The following is a 17,599-nucleotide window of genomic DNA, read 5'->3' as shown; positions in this document are numbered from 1 at the left end:
TTAATCAGACAGGCTGTTTCTTTAATTTTGTAGAGAATTTTTAATCTGAGAATTAATCCCTTTATTTTCTCTGGATGCACTATGAGAAATGGATTTCTAAAGACCAGCTCTTAAAATTATTTGCTTATACCCTGGAAATGTTGTTTCTGTCAAATACCACAGGCTTGACTATGAATGTGAGCAGGCAATTGGGGAACCAGTGCCATTGGCAGCGTATTGAAACAGCATCAACAACTTTAACATAGAACCTCCTGTAGAAGTGAAGTGAGAAAGGTAAGAAGCAAGACTCTGTGTTGTCCAGTAGCGTCAGTGATTTTCCCAGGAGGACAACCCAGACTGACACTTTGCTATTCTTCAGGAGTTGCTGTTATGGCTGGCCAGTATCCTAGCAACAGCTGCAGAGATAGTATCAGCAACATCATGCCTTGTTTAAACTGGCTTTGGATGAGACCTTACCAAGTCTATGAAAATGGGAGCCATAACAGGGATGGTCAGTGGCCATTTATCTTCTCTCCGGTGATTCTGTTTTCATTGTTTTAGTCTGGTAGCCTCTGGCCATGGCTGAGCCGCCGAGTAGATAAGGTTGCACAGATCTAGCACATGTAAAAGAGCCAACATATTGTAATGACAGTTTTGTGTTTGTAGCTTGTGCTGTCGTGCAGTGAAATTATACCTGCCCAAACAATATGGAGAGATACTCTTCTGTGAACTAATAGACAGCTTTATTAAGTGCTCGGGGCACAGCCAGACATACTTGGCTCCTAGGTCAAGAAAGCACAGGCAAGCTTAATTCTGTTTCACTTTTGTGATGATGGTAATATAACCACAGTATGAACAATGGACTTTTTAGTGTAATTGCAGCTTGTGAATGATTTGAAATGAAAAAAATTACTGATGACTGTGCCCAATGCCCAGCTGTTATACAGTAGCCCATATGCTCCCCTCTTTTCCACAGAGCAGTTGGGCATGAATAATGCTGCAACGGGGTTTGAGGAAATGGTGTGCAAAGAGGGGAGAAGGTGTGTTACCAGGGCACTATAAAGCTGCCACCAATCCTTCTGCAGAAGAGCTGCTATGTGGCCAAAATTTGTGCAGCTGATGGAGGTGTTGGGGGGAAAGTGATGGAGCAGTTGCAAACCTTCCATTGACTTCGGGTGTAGTTGAGGTGGTGATTTAATTGTCTTGTACCCAGTCTCGTAATGTCCAGTTTCTTCCATCTTGAAGTATGAATTCCCAAGTCCGCTCCTGCAATAGGTTGTTGTTACTCACGTTGAAAGCACCACGTTCTGCCACTGTGCAGCCACAGTTCAGAACAAGTACTTTAATGGCCCCAATCCCTCACTGATGTAAAACTGTGTAGCTGAGAATCTGGCCCTAATGTTTATAAAAAATCAGCATTTTTCAGGTAAATGTTATAACAGAAGGCACTTAGTACCTGATCCAATGTCCATTTAAGTCAGTGGAAAGGCTCCCACTACCTTCACTGGGCTTTGGATTGGACTCTAACACATTGTCTTTTCTAATATTAAAATACCCAGTTAAAAGTGAAAAAATAAGGGGAAAATGCACCCCTGTTGGTAGTGCCTGAACTTTGTTACCATCTGGTGTCTGTTTGGTGGCCTCAGTCCAGTTCCCAGTGGGAAGATAGCTAAATGTCTCTCAAAAAAGAACACCACAACTGGTACTAGTTGGCATAGCCGCTGCCAGTGTCTGGAAAGAGGTCCTGGGTTGTACTGAGATGGAGATGAGCTAAACTCTGAAACCTAAAGATAGTACTGCAATATCAGGTTTGAACCACATTAGTGGAGTGGAAACTTGTACTGCTACTTCTCAAGCTGTACCTGTTTAGTTAGTAAATAATAATACCTTGCTCATATACAGTTCTTTCCATCAATAGATCTCAAAACACTTCAGAAAGGAGACAGGCATCATTACCATTTTACAGTTGGAGAAACTGAGGCATAGAGAAGTGGAGCAGCTGGTCCAATGGATTCCCAGTCACGTGATTTATCCCCTAGGCAACATTGTCTAGAGCACTTCATTTTCCCAGGCTGTCAAGCCAACCTGTTGCACAAATGCTAAATTCACACTCACAAATTAAAACCTGTTTTAAAATGAAAAAAAAAATAACCAACAAAAAACCCCAAAAAAACCATAGTGAAAGATTTAAGACCATATGTGAGCTCTGAAACTATTGATTTAAATATGAAGCTGTCATTCCACGCCCTAAACCGGTATACTTTTAAAGCTTCTATTGAGTTAAGAAACTGTGATTTACATCAAGCAAACTAACTAAAAGCACATGATGTTCTGTTTGCTATGTACTGCACCTTTAAAGCCGGCTGCTGTGGGGGGCAACTGTGAAGCTGCCGCTATTGTGCCTGAGGTAAAATTTTACAGAGTGAGTCAATGTGCGTGCTCTTTCGCTGACACTTTGCATTCGTTCTTTCTTCAGTCATTTTCATAGATTCATAGATATTAAGGTCAGAAGGGACCATCATCTAGTCTGACCTCCTGCACAGTGCAGGCCACAGAATCTCACCCACCCACTCCATTTTCCTGCATGTTCAGATAAATCACCCCAAAATGGAAAATCGAAAACACAGATACAACATAATTTGCTATTAGAGTTTATAGAAAACAGTTCATGACAGAACATAATTGCAATGACTGGCAATGCCTATCGGTTTGGGGACAAGTTTAAAATTAAAATAGGATTTCTCATGAGAGAGGATATTTCCCCCCAGGTAGAATTAGTAAGATTTTTTCTTTCCATGGGGCCAGATTCTACCACCCTTCCCTCTGGTGGGTAACACCAGCAGAGACACAAATCAGTGCATTCCATCTCAAAAACCAAGAGGCCAAACATGAACTCAACCTCAGCTGGCTTGGAATAAAATTTACTCATTCCGTAAATCCTATATACCTTGCTGGTACTCTTGACAGCACATCTTGCTTCAGAGCCCACATCTAGAAGGTGAGCATATGAAACAACATTCTCAGCAAGCTGGGTGCATCCAAGTAGGGTGCAGACTTGTCCCCTCTGCAGTCAACAGCACTAGCAGTGTGCTACTTTTGCTGCTTAGAGGTGGTCAGTGTTTTGGTACAGGATTTTAAAGAAGGATTGCTTATCAATTCAATAATACTACTAACAATGTTAAGGGGAGATTTCAAAGGGCAGTTATGCACCCCTCTCCCATTGACTTTCAGTGAGAATTGGGCACCTAATTCTTTTTTGACTCTTATGTAATGATGTTTTCTAGAGACAGTGCAGTGGACAAGATGTCCTGTCATCTGTTAAAGCTAAAAAATTGTTCTTAGATAAATCTGGGCAAAATAAGGAGTAACACAAAAGGGCAGGATATTAAAAAACTATTGCAGTTCATCGTCACTGATTGCTTACACATTTAAAACAGGAGGAATGCCTGTAGAGGTTGCTTCAATGGAAGCGTCCTGTTTAACTAAATGGTACAGTGCTCTGGTGAGGGAGAGAATCAGCCTCACGAAATCTATTGTCTTTGGAGTTTATTACTATAACCTATTTATTTCTTACAATTAAACACTAAAAGACTGGCTTTTTTCCCACTTAAGGCTTTGGTCTGTTGGAGCCAATGGATCGTGCTTTAAAGTACCTTCTTACAGAAGCAGTTTATTATGTTGTTGTTCTGAATGGAATCTACAGAAAATGAGATCCAAAATTACACTAAGTTGCTAATGTTTGGTAACTGGAGAAGAACCAGAAGAATTTGAAAGTTAAGAATGTGTTCATTTCAGATAGCTCTCTTCATCTTGAATGATCCCAGTCTCTTGTAAACTGGAGTTCTGCTTGCTGAACTGGACATTAAAGATACATTTTGTAAGAAGGGGTGTTTGCTCAAAGTCCTTTTGCTAAAATATCTCCCTGCTGTTGTGTAGGGCAGTGTGCACTGGTTGGGTTCCATCTCCCTAGCTCCAGAAGTGGCTCTATTTTAGCGGTACAGATTGAATTTATTTCTACACTAGTAGCAAAATCCTGCTTTCTACCCTCACAAGTAATCCCACTGCTAGGCCTGACCTAAATCCCTAGATCAAAATGCCCCCAGACTATGGACTTGCAAATGTCTGTGGGACAGGATCCCCTCTGATGGGCATCATAAGACTTGATGGAGCAGGGATCCCCTTCAGAGGACTGTGTATACCAACCCATTTAAAAATTTTGGGCACTCCTTTAAAAAAACAAACAAAAACAAATAAATACGATCGCCCTATATGACCCTTCATCATTCATTACCATCCCCCTCAATTTACACTGCCTATCCAACTCTGCCCACTTGTTTTGTTTTGCAATGGAAATATCATATTGAATATACACTGTTGATTTTTAAATTGTGTTTATAATGTTCAATAAAGATAGCGAAAGGAAAATAACCCTTCGGTACTTTGTAACATGTCAGAATTCCATAAATATTCTCTGGCAGTGATATGTTGGTGGAGTAAAAGAATCTTTCTCCAGATAGAAGTGGACTGATTGGTCTGCATGTTGTTTATGAAGTGTGGTGATTGTTGTTATGATGGCATAGGTTTACATGTGTATGGCACTGTGATGGGTGTTCACCATGCACCAGCACTGAAAATGTTAAGGAAGCTGAAAAAGGGCCAGTTAGTGTGATAGGTCACACATGAGGAATTTAGGCTGGCAAAGCAACTCCTGATCAGAAGATGAAGCTCAGCTGAGCAGGTATGGGCTGGGCTAGTTTAAAGCCAGGCAGCTGGCAACAGAAATTGGTGGCAGGGTGGAAGTCTGCAGCCATCCTCTATACATTAGGGAGGTAACCCTTGGGAGCCTTGCCCTGAGGGAAGGGTGTATGTGGAAGAGAGAAGGATGGAGAAGAAAGCCAATGGGAGCTGGAGTAGGAAGCAGCTCAGGGAGAGAGCAGCAAGATTGGGGATGGAGCAGACCTTGTCTGTGTATTGTAGGGTCCCTGGGTTGGAACCTGAAGTAGTAGGCGGGCTTGGATTGCCCTACCAGCCACTGATGGAGTGGCATTGTATGGACAGCAGGTCTGGAGAGAGTAGATCTGTACCTTGGAAGGGGAAACCACATAGTGACCTGGCTGGAGGGTTGAGTCACAAAGAGGAAGCTTCAGAGTAGCAGCCATGTTAGTCTGTATCCGTAAAAAGAAAAGGAGGACTTGCGGCACCGCAGACACTAACCAATGTATTACAGCATAAGCTTTCGTGAGCCACAGCCCACCCCATCGGATGCACACAGTGGAAAACACAGTGGGGAGACTCCATATACACAGAGAACATGAAACAATGGGTGCCACCACACAGACCGCAACAAGAGTGACCAGGAAAGGCAAGCCACAGCAGAGGAGCGGGGGGGAAGAACCCCCTGTAGTGACAATCAAGGTGGGCCACCTCCAGCAGCTGACAAGAACAGCAGGAGGGGAAACAAACAAGGGGAAATAGTTTCACACCATGCAATGACACCTCCACTCCCAGTCTCCACCCAAGCCGAAGCCAGTTGCATCCAGCCTGCAAACTAACTCCAATTCAGCAGTCTTCCATTGGACCCCGTTCCTGAAGTTTTTTTGTTGAAGAATCGCCACCTTTAGGTCTGCAACTGAGTGACCAAAGAAACCGAAGTGCTCTCCGGCTGGTTCTTGAATGTTACAACTCTTGACGTCTGATTTGTGTCCATCCATTCCTCTATGTAGAGACTGTCCAGCCCGGCCAACGTACATGGCAGAGGGGCACCGCCGGCACACAATGGCGTACACCACATTGGTAGTTGCTCAGGTGAACGAGCCTCTGACAGTGTGGCTGATTTGATCAGGCCCCGCGATGGTGCCCCCCGAATAGATTTGTGGACACAGTGGGCAACGGGTTCTGCTGCAAGGACAGGCTCCAGTGTTCTTGCCATGTGGTGCGTGGTTGCCGGCGAGGACCCGCTTCAGGCTGGGGGCTGTCTGTAAGCAAGAACTGGCCCGCCTCCCAAGATCCGCGAGAGTGATGGGCCATCCCTCAGGACAGGCCGTAGACCCCCGATGATGCGCTGGAGGCTCCAGTTGGGGGCTGAAAGCGATGGCCAGCAGCGATCTGTCACTCTCCCTGTTGGGCCTGTCCTGCAGTAGGCAACCTCTGGGCACTCCTCTGGCTCTGCCAATCCACCTCTCCACCTCAGTAGGTGGGCACCGCAGTTGCAAGAACGCTTGACAGAGATTCTGTAGGTGTCCGTCTCTGTCCGAGGGGCCGGAGCAAATGCGGCTGCATTGTAGAGCCCGGCCGTAGACAATGGACCGTGTGGTGTGGTCCGGATGAAAGCCAGAGGCATGCAGGCAAGTACAGTGGTCAGTAGGTTTCCGGTATAGGGTGGTGTTTATATGACCATCGCTTATTAGCACTGCAGTGTCCAGGAAGTGGATCTCTTTTGTGGACTGGTCCAGGCTGAGGTTGATGGTGGGATGGAAATTGTTGAAATCATGGTGAAATTCCCCAAAGGCCTTTTTTCCATGGGTCCAGATGATGAAGATGTCATCAATGCAGCGCAAGCAGAGCAGGGATACTAGGGGACGAGAGCCAAGGAAGTGCCACTCCAAGCCAGCCATGAAACTGCCGGCACATTCTGGGGCCACGTAGGCACCCACAGCAGTGCCGCTGATTTGAAGGCACACATCGTCCCCAAATGTGAAACCGTTATGGGTGAGGACAAAGTCACAAAGTTCAGCCACCAGGTTTGCCGTGACATCATTGGGGACACTGTTCCCGACGGCCTGCAGTCCATCCCCATGTGGAACGTTGGTGCAGAGGGCCCCCACATCCACAGCGGCCAGGACGGAGCGCCACTAAGAGATGGAAATGAGGTGGCATGGTAATAGACAAGGAAGGATTATGTGGCAGTGGAGATCAGGAAGGACCTCCTGGGCTAGGTTTTCACTACAAAATTCTATACTTTTATAAAATAATGTTGTTTTTCCAGCATCTGGTCTATTTCAAAACAGCTTTTGAAACACTGATCTTTAAACCTTGCTTTGAGAATGAATACACTTGCGCACACACACACAATCACAATTGAAATACAGCAAGCTTGGGGTGGCCGATGGGCAACAACCAGCACATACCATAATGTACAGCAATTGGGGGATGAGAAAGTTTGACCAAAGACAACTTTTAAAATCTATTACTAAGTTCCCACTTCTCTTTTTTTCTGTAATCATCAGGGGCCTAAATCTTTCACCACTAAAATGACTTTGAGTCATCAGCTGGTATATATCAACATCACTCCATTGACTTCAATGGAGCCATGCCAATTTACCCCAAGTGAATATCTTATTTGCTGTTGTCATCCATCAGAATTGGGATGGGCCCCAAAAGTCTTCCTCTCAGTGTAACTTTGGAGTTAGAGATTCTTGTTGGAAGCAATCTGTAAAATGATCTGTTGTCGATGAGATGGGAGCAGGGAGATTTGAAAAGGGTCGGGTGTGAGAGAGAGAGTGTGATACAGGAATCTTTTAAAAATTCTTTCACATGGAAAGAAACTGTCTCTATCTGTGGAATGTAGAAAGTCATGGGATCTTTATAGCTGTGGAATTTACAAAGTCCTGAGGGCTTAGTTAAGAAGTTCCTAATTATCTGAAAGTACTGGGACAAACCTCAGCTATTGTAAATTGGCATAGCTCCTTTGACATCAATGGAGATATGCCAATTAACACTGGCTGAGGAGCTGGCCCACTATTTTTGCTTACCATACATTCTTTCACTTTTCCTTGTGGTTCCAACCCATGTCCCTAAATTATTCACTCAGTATTGAGTGTGGAATATGTTTTGATCTCTTCTGAAAGCAAAGACCTGCAGATGAGTGTTGACTGGTTCCTTGGAGAGAAAACCAATTAAAAAGGAAGTTTGCTGAACCTAGATGGATTTGTTGATCCATTCATAACAGTAGGTGGATTAATCTTCCTTTCCCCCACCTCTTCAAACTCCTCCTCAAAACATTCTTTCACAGTTTTTTAAAACCACTGCTACCAATAGAGTTTTACATCACCTCCATGCATACCTGAATGGTTGTGCGCTACTTGTGTCTGATCTGTCCTGTCTGAAAACTAGACTGTAAATTTGCTGGGGCAGGAACTTTGTGGACTTCTTTATTTTTGAATCATCAAACTTGCTGTGAGCAGTGCGTGAATAATAACCTAGCCAAATTCCAGGCTGGTAACTTAAATGGAATGCTGACCCCTCAATGGAGATTGGTATATCTGTTTAGATGCACTAGCAGCTGGTAGGTCAGATCTACATTTAAATGAGATCAATGTAGTTGTGCTGTTCAGGGCTTTGAAAAATCGTGCGCCCTGTGTGTCTCAAAAAGAGCGTCAAATGGAAGGTAAAAGACAACAAGAAAACAAAATGGTGAAAATCCCCAACAATTCCCCTCTTTGACAGTTAGAATGGCTTTAGACCTTCTATGCTATCATACCTCTAACAATGTTGTATATAGACTTACTAACTTAACCTAGGATTACAATTAACTTTTACACTATTCTTGAAGGAATTAATTTTTAACAGTTATAGTTTACTGCTCTTACCCTTCTTCTAACCCAAAATGTTAACAATATTACATAAACAGCAATTCACACTTGAATTATTAATAATACAATGACAGAGTACTGTAAGATTTCCCATCCTCTGCTGAAATTTGTAGGGCTGCCAAAGAGGTTTACCCACCAGTGGGAAGAAGCCGTTTCCCTCTGTATCCTCCTTAAAATTCTTTGGATTTGTTGTGAGGAATGATGAACAGTCACCATAACCTCCTTACTATCTTTCTGTAATTGCTTTAGGTGCCGTCTTAAATCAGGATGCTACACTATCTGCGTAAGCACCAAAATGTTGACACTTAGATGGATTGGTACAGTATGCTGATACAACAGGTAATTGGCTTGGACAGTTTGTACATTAACCTCATGCATTGTAAAGTTAATATTGCACCCAACGATAGAAAATACTGAACATAAACATATATTTGCATATGGGTCATGGGGTATTTTGTAATAAAAATTTACCACAAATTCTTTACACCAACTTCATAAGCAAATCCATTGTGAATCTATTAACACAAGGGCAGATTAGTTAAAAATATATGGTCGGAGCTGATAATAGCACCTTCCCTTTGTGGGGTTTAAACAGACATGTTAGTCCTCTGTCACCCCAGAGCCACACGAGTAGCCTATCCCTTTTTCCTCCATGCATGATTGCAGATTGACACTAATGTATATACTGTTCTTTCCCCCACTTATTTAGTTCCATGGGAAACAGGATAGAGTCATTAAGGTTTAGCCCAATTGGCACCTATGGATAAACCCATTCCTTTTGTGCATCGGCTACTTTTAACACATAGGCAATGATGGTCTGGTTGCTGTGGATATAAGAGAAATTTACCAGCTTCCACCAAGCTTCGTGGTGTTGCTTAAATGGGTTTGTGACGTTTCTCCATAAGATGTTTCTGAGCTCAGTCGGAATTAACCTGTTGAGTCCATCCCTTATTATGCTTTTGGCCACATCTAATATCCATGCCTGAGCTTGGGCACAAGCAAGTGCCATTGAGAAGTTTGACTGAAATGTGCCTATTGCATTAATAATGCAGCCACCCTGGTAGCACACTAGCGGTTTTGTACTCGGTAACACTGAGCTGGTTGAAGGAGGTGGTTAGTGGGTTGGACAAGGAAGCAATATCTTTTCCTGGCGCTCCTATTTTACTAGCTAGGACTTGCTCACCAATAGTATTTAAAACTCCTAGTCCAGTTCCCACCCTTCTAGAATAGTTGCTACTCTATTGCTTTTATAAATTCTAGGGGCAGATGCTTCCAGCACCACAATTTTTACCCATGCATTCCAACCTGCCGTGAGTGGAACTATGAAAGCTAAGCATTCTAAATGAACTGCAGGCAAAGTTAACCCTAGGGGCATAAAGACTTTCTTGTGATTGGTGATTCCAGCTTATTAGGGTCTTCGAACAGCACTGCACACTTGTAATCCTCTCTGTGAGTTAGCAGCGCATAGGGCAGTGGCTCTCAAACTTTTTTACTGGTGACCCCTTTCACATAGCAAGTCTCTGAGTGCGACCCCCCCCTTATAAATTTGAAACACTTTTTTATATATTTAACACTATTATAAATGCTAGAGGCAAAGCAGGGTTGGGGTGGAGGTTGACAGCTTATAACCCCCCATGTAATAACCTTGCAACCCCCTGAGGGGTCCTGACCCCCAGTTTGAGAACCCCTGGCATAGGGGACTACCTAGAGAGTTTGTGCCTTATCCATTTCAATGCCTCTGTTTAAAAGACTTTAAAGTCTAACCAGCCAACCAAGGATTTGGCATCCTACCTTCATTGATTTGTCCTGATAGTATATAATGGATAGGTGTGTAAATAGTTTTTAATACAAGGGGGGACATACCTATCAGGTCTTCCCAGTGTCTCAATACCCATGTTAATGGCAGCAGTTCTTTTTCACACAGCGAATATCGTTTTTCAATTTTCCGTAGTGCCTTTGATCCAAAGGTGACTGGTTTTAGTCCCACTCTGTTGTCCTGCATCAAAACTTTGCTGAGTTCCTTCTCTGTTGTTGCTAATTGGAGTTGAAAGGGTTTGCTGGGCTGAGGTTATGCCCAGTGCTTGGACAAGGGCTTGCTTCAGCTGGCAAAATGGCAAAAACCTCTCCTTTTCACCCCAAGTCCATTCCTGGCCCTTTCTAAGCAAAGCATAAAGGGGTTGTGCAACTTCAGAATACCCCTCAAAGAAGTCCCGGGAAAATCCGGTGAGGCCCAGAAATTACCTCAATGCTGATATGTATTGTGGGGAAGGCAATCTGCAAATTAATTTGACCCTGTTGGCATCTGGTCGATGTTCATGTATGCCCAGTTCCATTCCGAGGTATGGTACTTTTTGTTGCAGTATCTGAGCTTTGGTGGGACTAATAAAAAAGCTAGTTTCTTATACCTTATATAGGACAGCATCCAGGACTTTTTCTCTCTAGCTACAGTGGCAATTAAGATGTCATCCGTATAACTTATATATATTTTTTTTGTCTTTAAGATGTTCCCACATTTTGGACATGAACTTGTGACACAGTGAGGGTGCGTTATGGTACTGTTGGGGTACCCTGCTGAAGGTAAGTTGATGATTACCGTGTAATGGGATGGAAAAGAAAGCGCTCGCTAAGTCTAGAATGGTGAACCATTGTGCACCTGCAGCAATGGACACCATTATTTCACGAAACTTCGCTACTACTGGGGTTAGCCTTGGTGTTACTCACTTTAGTTCTCTATAATTGACTGTTAACCTCCAGTAACTTTGTCCACTTTTAAAACAGGCCAAATAGGAGAGTTGCAGATGCTTGCAATCTCAACCAATACTCCTTGGTTCATGAGAGTACTGATGGTGTCCTTGATCCCCTCCTCGGCTTCCCGATAATACTTGGACTGCTTCTGGGGTTTGGGATCTGGACCCACAACCACCACCTCAGCCTCAGTTCTTCCACATTGGAGCTTATTGGTAGCAAAAGCGTTAGGGTACTGGTTTGTTACCTTCATGACTGCTTCCTGCCACTTGGGTATTTCCATGTTCTCCAGGGCCTTCAAGGCTGCAACTGTGGGGACAGTGAAGCCTCGTTCTCTATCCTTAACTTGGGTTAGCATTCTGTTGGGTAGGTCAACCACCAAATTCAGCCTTTTCAAGATGTCAGCGCCAAGAATACTGTGCCCATCTAGAGCTTGAATTCTGAATGTGGCCTCAGTAATCAATTTGCCAATTGTACACATAATGGGTTTTATAAAAGGGGACAACACTTCCTTTTCCGTTGTACCCATCTAGGATCTTAACTTCTTGTACAGGAAATTCTTTGGCCTCTGGAGTTGCTTTGGTACAGATGAGTGGCACCCGTATCAATTAACGTTACTTGATTAATCTTTCCAAACTCTCTCTGCATGGTGGCATGTACCACTGGCCTCCCCCACACATCATTGGAGGATTGGGCCAAAAGAAATCTGATGAGGTTCAATAAGGATAAGTGCAGGGTCCTGCATTTAGGATGGAAGAGTCCAATGCACCGCTACAGACTAGGGACCGAATGGCTAGGCAGCAGTTCTGCGGAAAAGGACCTAGGGGTGACAGTGGATGAGAAGCTGGATATGAGTCAGCAGTGTGCCCTTGTTGCCAAGAAGGCCAATGGCATTTTGGGATGTATAAGTAGGGGCATAGCGAGCAGATCAAGGGACGTGATCGTTCCCCTCTATTCGACATTGGTGAGGCCTCATCTGGAGTGCTGTGTCCAGTTTTGGGCCCCACACTACAAGAAGGATGTGGATAAATTGGAGAGAGTCCAGCGAAGGGCAACAAAAATGATTAGGGGTCTAGAACACATGACTTATGAGGAGAGGCTGAGGGAGCTGGGATTGTTTAGCCTGCAGAAGAGAAGAATGAGGGGGGATTTGATAGCTGCTTTCAACTACCTGAAAGGGGGTTCCAAAGAGGATGGCTCTAGACTGTTCTCAATGGTAGCAGATGACAGAACGAGGAGTAATGTTCTCAAGTTGCAGTGGGGGAGGTTTAGATTGGATATTAGGAAAAACTTTTTCACTAAGAGGGTGGTGAAACACTGGAATGCGTTACCTAGGGAGGTGGTAGAATCTCCTTCCTTAGAGGTTTTTAAGGTCAGGCTTGACAAAGCCCTGGCTGGGATGATTTAACTGGGAATTGGTCCTGCTTCGAGCAGGGGGTTGGACTAGATGACCTTCAGGGGTCCCTTCCAACCCTGATATTCTATGATTCTATGATCATTATTGATGGGTGCCACATAAGAGGGAGGTGGTAGAGCTTGGCCCCGTCAGAGCAAGCTTTCCTTTTGCTCCTGCAGCTTTGGTTGTCTGGATGTACTTGCAGCTGCTGCTCATGAGGTACTTCCAGTGCTGCCTTCATATCTGGCTAATCTTTTGAACAGTTCTTCTGTGGGAAGCTGGTTGATTTGATCTCTTTTTTCATAACCGCTTTGATAGCACAATTCAAAATCCTTTCATTTCAGCTGCATTGTGATATTCCGATGTAAGCAGTGTCAGGATGAGCTCCACCCTGACATCTGGTGATGAGGAGTGGCAAGTTGTGGAAAAGAACTTCAGGGGCCAATCTCATTTGCATAGGCACACCCACCCTGCCTAGAATGAGGCCATAGCTGCCCAAATGGTCACTTTGGCTGCTGTGGGATCCCCAGTGTCTCTGTTATTGGGGCAGGAAGAATAAATTGTTATTACCCTGATTATGGGAACTGTGCTTGGAACTGTACTTGGCCTTTTGTCATGATGGAGGGACTCACCATCAACTAAGTAGCACTCGCTAGGCAAGGGTCATGGGTTCCAAAACTCTGTGAATTGAGAGAGGCTGGGGACAAATATTAATACTTGGTGGCGTGGGCCCCTTACATGTTAATTGCACTGTCTCCTCTCTCCACTGTGGAATATCAGAGTTAATTTTGATTCCATTAGGAGTCTAGTTACAGGCTGCTGAGCTCACTGTGGGCTAATGGTGTACCAGCACTGAGGCTCCCCTGCTACAAGCTGAATTTACCAAAGAGCTGAACTGACTAAGAGCTGAAATCACTGAGCATTGTGTTAGGTAGTGGGGGAGCCTGAAGATATATTGTGGAGCAGTTTGCGGGACGGCTGGAGTGCCTTGTGGACAGGCTTGTGGAGCAGTTCATAGGACGGCAGGAGCTGCTTGTGGGACGCGGAGCAGAGCAGTTCGTGGGCTGCGGAGTGGAGCAGTTCGTGGGGCAGCTGGCTGAGCGGAGCGAAGGCCTATGGAGCTGTGGGACGGTCAGCTTCAGATCATGTATGGTGCCCCTTACCTCTTCCCCCCCCCTCCAGTCTCCACCCAGGTTGGGAGGTAAAGCTCTGCAGATAAACTTTAGAACTCTGGGGCTGCCCTGACCAGGGACAGAGACTTTTGGGTCATTGGACTTTTGGGACTTTGGGTGATTTGGGGTTGCTGGACTCAAGAACCAAAGGGAAAGGGCATGCCCCAATTTGCTTGGGGTGGGTTTTTTTTGCTCATGGGTTGTGTTACGAATCCTGTTGGTGGTGTTTCCCCAACATAATGCCACATTGTTTCTCTCTATTATTAAAAGGCTTTTTGCTACACTCAGACTATGTGTTTGCGAGAGGGGAACTATTACCTCTTGGAGGCGCCCAGCAGGGGTGGTATATATTTGTCCCAGGTCACTGGGTGGGGGCTTGAGCCGGTTTGCATTGTGTTATTGGAATGAATCCCCTAGATATTGAACCCGGCCCTTGTTGCTGCCAACTCTGACGGGCAGAAGGGTTACACCTGATTTCTTGTTGACTCATTTGGACCAGAGAAGTTCCTTTCCATTGCTGTATAACTCTTGCCTTCAGGCTGTGTTTCTTCCCTTTTTGTTCACTGGCTCCATTGTTACAGCAATCTTCTTTTTCTGCCAGTGTCTCGGGAAGACCTCTCACTGCAGTTCAAAAGCTTTCTGGATTCTACCCTCTAATTCCCTGATTGTTACAGGTCTCAGGTTGATTGGCCCTAACATTATTTTTAAGGTGGGTGAGAGTCCTTGGACAAACACCTCCTTGAATTTGGGTGTGTTGCAGGTTGCCATCCCGTTAACTATTGGTGACATGTTGACAGCCAGTATAACAATCGTTTCCTGCCCAAGGATCTCTTGGGTATTTCACCCACTTTCTGCCTTTTCTGAATAGAACTTTCCCATCATGGAAAAATAAAATTTGAATAGAGCCTCATAGATTTCTGCTATTACTCTTACATTAGCTAGCTGTATTTCCCCAGGCAGTACCCCAGATTCACCCCCACATATACACTCCCTTAGCAGAGCTACTGTATCAACTCAGCTGATTGCAGCCATGCTGCTGATTTTAGCTAACCAATCTAGGGCGGTCTCCTTGTTTAAGGGGACCAGTGTCTTTCCTTGTTTAAGGGACCCAGTGTCTTTCCCATCGCCCTAGCCTGGTCTGGCTCATATGGGCTTGTCTCAGCTGGTCAGTTGGGATCATAATTTACCATAGTTGTGGTAAAGGGCTCTATTGGGGAGTATCGTCCCCTCCTCCATCTCACCAAAACCTATTAACTCCTCTTGAGCCGGAGGAGCAGAGGTTTGAGGATCCACTTTCTTTATTTCCCACAGGTTTAAACCATGATCGGACTCTTCCCCCTCAGAATCAGAACTCTCAGATTTGTATTCTTTTAAAGGATCCATGTTTAAAGCAGTTGTCATTCCATGAGCTCTTTTTAACTTATTTTTCAAAGCATCAATTTTGTTGTTACAGGAGGAATGATTAGCAGCACCCTCTCGGGTGTTCTTAACCTCCTTAATCAACTACCTCACAGCAGCTTGGGATTTTTCCATTCTTTTTACAACGACAAAGTTTTCTTTGTCCTTCTTTAGTAAACACACATTTAGTTCCTAGACCTGGGATTAGTTAAGCACTTGGGCTGTTAGAGTGCTATTCTGCATTAACTTCTCAATCTCAACCTCTTATTTGACCACCTGCTCTTTTGCTTGAAAAATCACCTTTTCTTTTAACTTTGTGTTCATTTAATTTCCTTGAAACAGTTCTTAGACCATAAACAAGAGCCCCTTTTCTCATTTTCTTATTCAAATTTGGTTTAGCTGTGTCATAAATATAAAGGGAAGGGTAAACCCCTTTGAAATCCCTCCTGGCCAGGGGAAAGCTCCTCTCACCTGTAAAGGGTTAAGAAGCTAAAGGTAACCTCGCTGGCACCTGACCAAAATGTCCAATGAGGAGACAAGATACTTTCAAAAGCTGGGAGGAGGGAGAGAAACAAAGGGTCTGTGTCTGTCTGTATGCTGGGTCTTGGCCAGGGATAGACCAGGAATGGAGTCTTAGAACTTTTAGTAAGTAATCTAGCTAGGTATGCGTTAGATTATGATTTCTTTAAATGGCTGAGAAAAGAATTGTGCTGAATAGAATAACTATTTCTGTCTGTGTATCTTTTTTGTAACTTAAGGTTTTGCCTAGAGGGGTTCTCTATGTTTTTTTAATCTAATTACCCTGTAAGATATCTACCATCCTGATTTTACAGGGAGGATTTCTTTATTTCTATTTACTTCTATTTTCTATTAAAAGTCTTCTTGTAAAAAACTGAATGCTTTTTCATTGTTCTCAGATCCAAGGGTTTGGGTCTGTGGTCACCTATGCAAATTGGTGAGGCTTTTTATCCAACATTTCCCAGGAAAGGGGGGGTGCAAGTGTTGGGAGGATTGTTCATTGTTCTTAAGATCCAAGGGTCTGGGTCTGTAGTCACCTAGGCAAATTGGTGAGGCTTTTTACCAAACCTTGTCCAGGAAGTGGGGTGCAGGGTTTTGGGAAGTATTTTGGGGGGAAGGACGCGTCCAAACAGCTCTTCCCCAGTAACCAGTATTAGTTTGGTGGTGGTAGCGGCTAGTCCAAGGACAACGGGGGGAATATTTTGTACCTTGGGGAAGTTTTGACCTAAGCTGGTAAAGATAAGCTTAGGAGGTTTTTCATGCAGGTCCCCACATCTGTACCCTAGAGTTCAGAGTGGGGGAGGAACCTTGACATGGTGGCATAGTGGTGGGATTAACCTGAAATCATTTTGAGATCCAGTTGAGATTTTTTGAACTAGAAATACAGATTTTAAAAAGAAATTATTTTTTCCTTTGGAAAGGAAGTCCAGAAAGCAGTTGAAACTGAAAGCAGATTGTTTTTCTCTGCTTTGTGGCCAAGCAGAGACAAAAGGGGATTATCTTGTGAATTGCAGGTTTTCTTTGCCTGGAGGCAGGGTACTTAACTCCTGCAGGGAAATTCACAGTCTTCCAACCCAGAGGTTTTTTTTTTTCTTTTCTTCCTAAAAGTAAATAGGGGGTGTGTGTTCTACCCATTTGCTTTTTCTTTGGGCTGGGTAAGCAGGTTTCCAAGTAGTTGGAGGTTTTTTGCTTTAAGTTGGGCCCAGAGCAGAGACAAGGGAATTGTCTTTTTCTGTAGGCTGACAATCACTATCAGAGAATAGGTATTCTATTCCAGCACAGCAAAATTTTACAGCCAAGTTTTGTTTATTTCTAAACCTCGGGTGTAAAGTTAGTTAAAAACAGAGAGGTTAGAATGACCAAATCCTCAGCTCGACTACAGCTGGAATTAGCCAAATTTCAGGCTGAGGAAAAACAAAGGGAACATGAAAGACAGATAGAACTCATGCGGCTGGAGAAGGAGGCACAGGAGGCTGCCCACAAGAGGGAAATGGAGGCAAGGAAGCATGTGGAGGAGGAGAAGGAAAAAGAGAGGAAGCATGTGGAGGAGGAGAAGGAAAAAGAGAGGAAGCATGTGGAGGAGGTGGAGAGGATAAAGGCCCAGCAGAATATACCAACAAACCCTAGCAATCCTTCTCCAGGTACCACTTCCCATCCCAGAAAGGTTCCCACCTACAAGGCAGGTGATGATACTGAAGCCTTCTTAGAAAACTTCGAAAGGGCCTGCCTTGGGTACAACATCCCTACTGACCAATACATGGTAGAGCTGAGGCCGCAGCTCAGTGGACCCTTAGCTGAGG

General features: G+C 44.2%; 1 long non-coding RNA gene across 3 annotated transcripts in view; it reads left to right on the top strand.

Moving 5' to 3' along the window:
* Positions 1 to 14,149, top strand: part of LOC144274745 (uncharacterized) — a 128,264-nt gene extending 114,115 nt beyond the window's left edge. For 2 of the 3 annotated variants that reach the window (XR_013347947.1, XR_013347945.1), the window contains 3 exons: positions 8,820 to 8,909; positions 11,072 to 11,147; positions 13,056 to 14,149. This is a non-coding gene — a long non-coding RNA (uncharacterized LOC144274745). The remainder of the gene's footprint in view (positions 1 to 8,819; positions 8,910 to 11,071; positions 11,148 to 13,055) is intronic. The other variant, XR_013347946.1, reaches the window with a different exon arrangement.
* The last annotated feature ends 3,450 nt before the right edge of the window (positions 14,150 to 17,599 follow it).

This window comes from Eretmochelys imbricata, chromosome 1 (assembly GCF_965152235.1).
Source record: "Eretmochelys imbricata isolate rEreImb1 chromosome 1, rEreImb1.hap1, whole genome shotgun sequence".
Lineage (NCBI taxonomy): Eukaryota > Metazoa > Chordata > Testudines > Cheloniidae > Eretmochelys > Eretmochelys imbricata.
The sequence above is the reverse complement of the archived record's forward strand: the minus strand, read 5'-3'. Positions and strand labels throughout refer to the sequence as shown.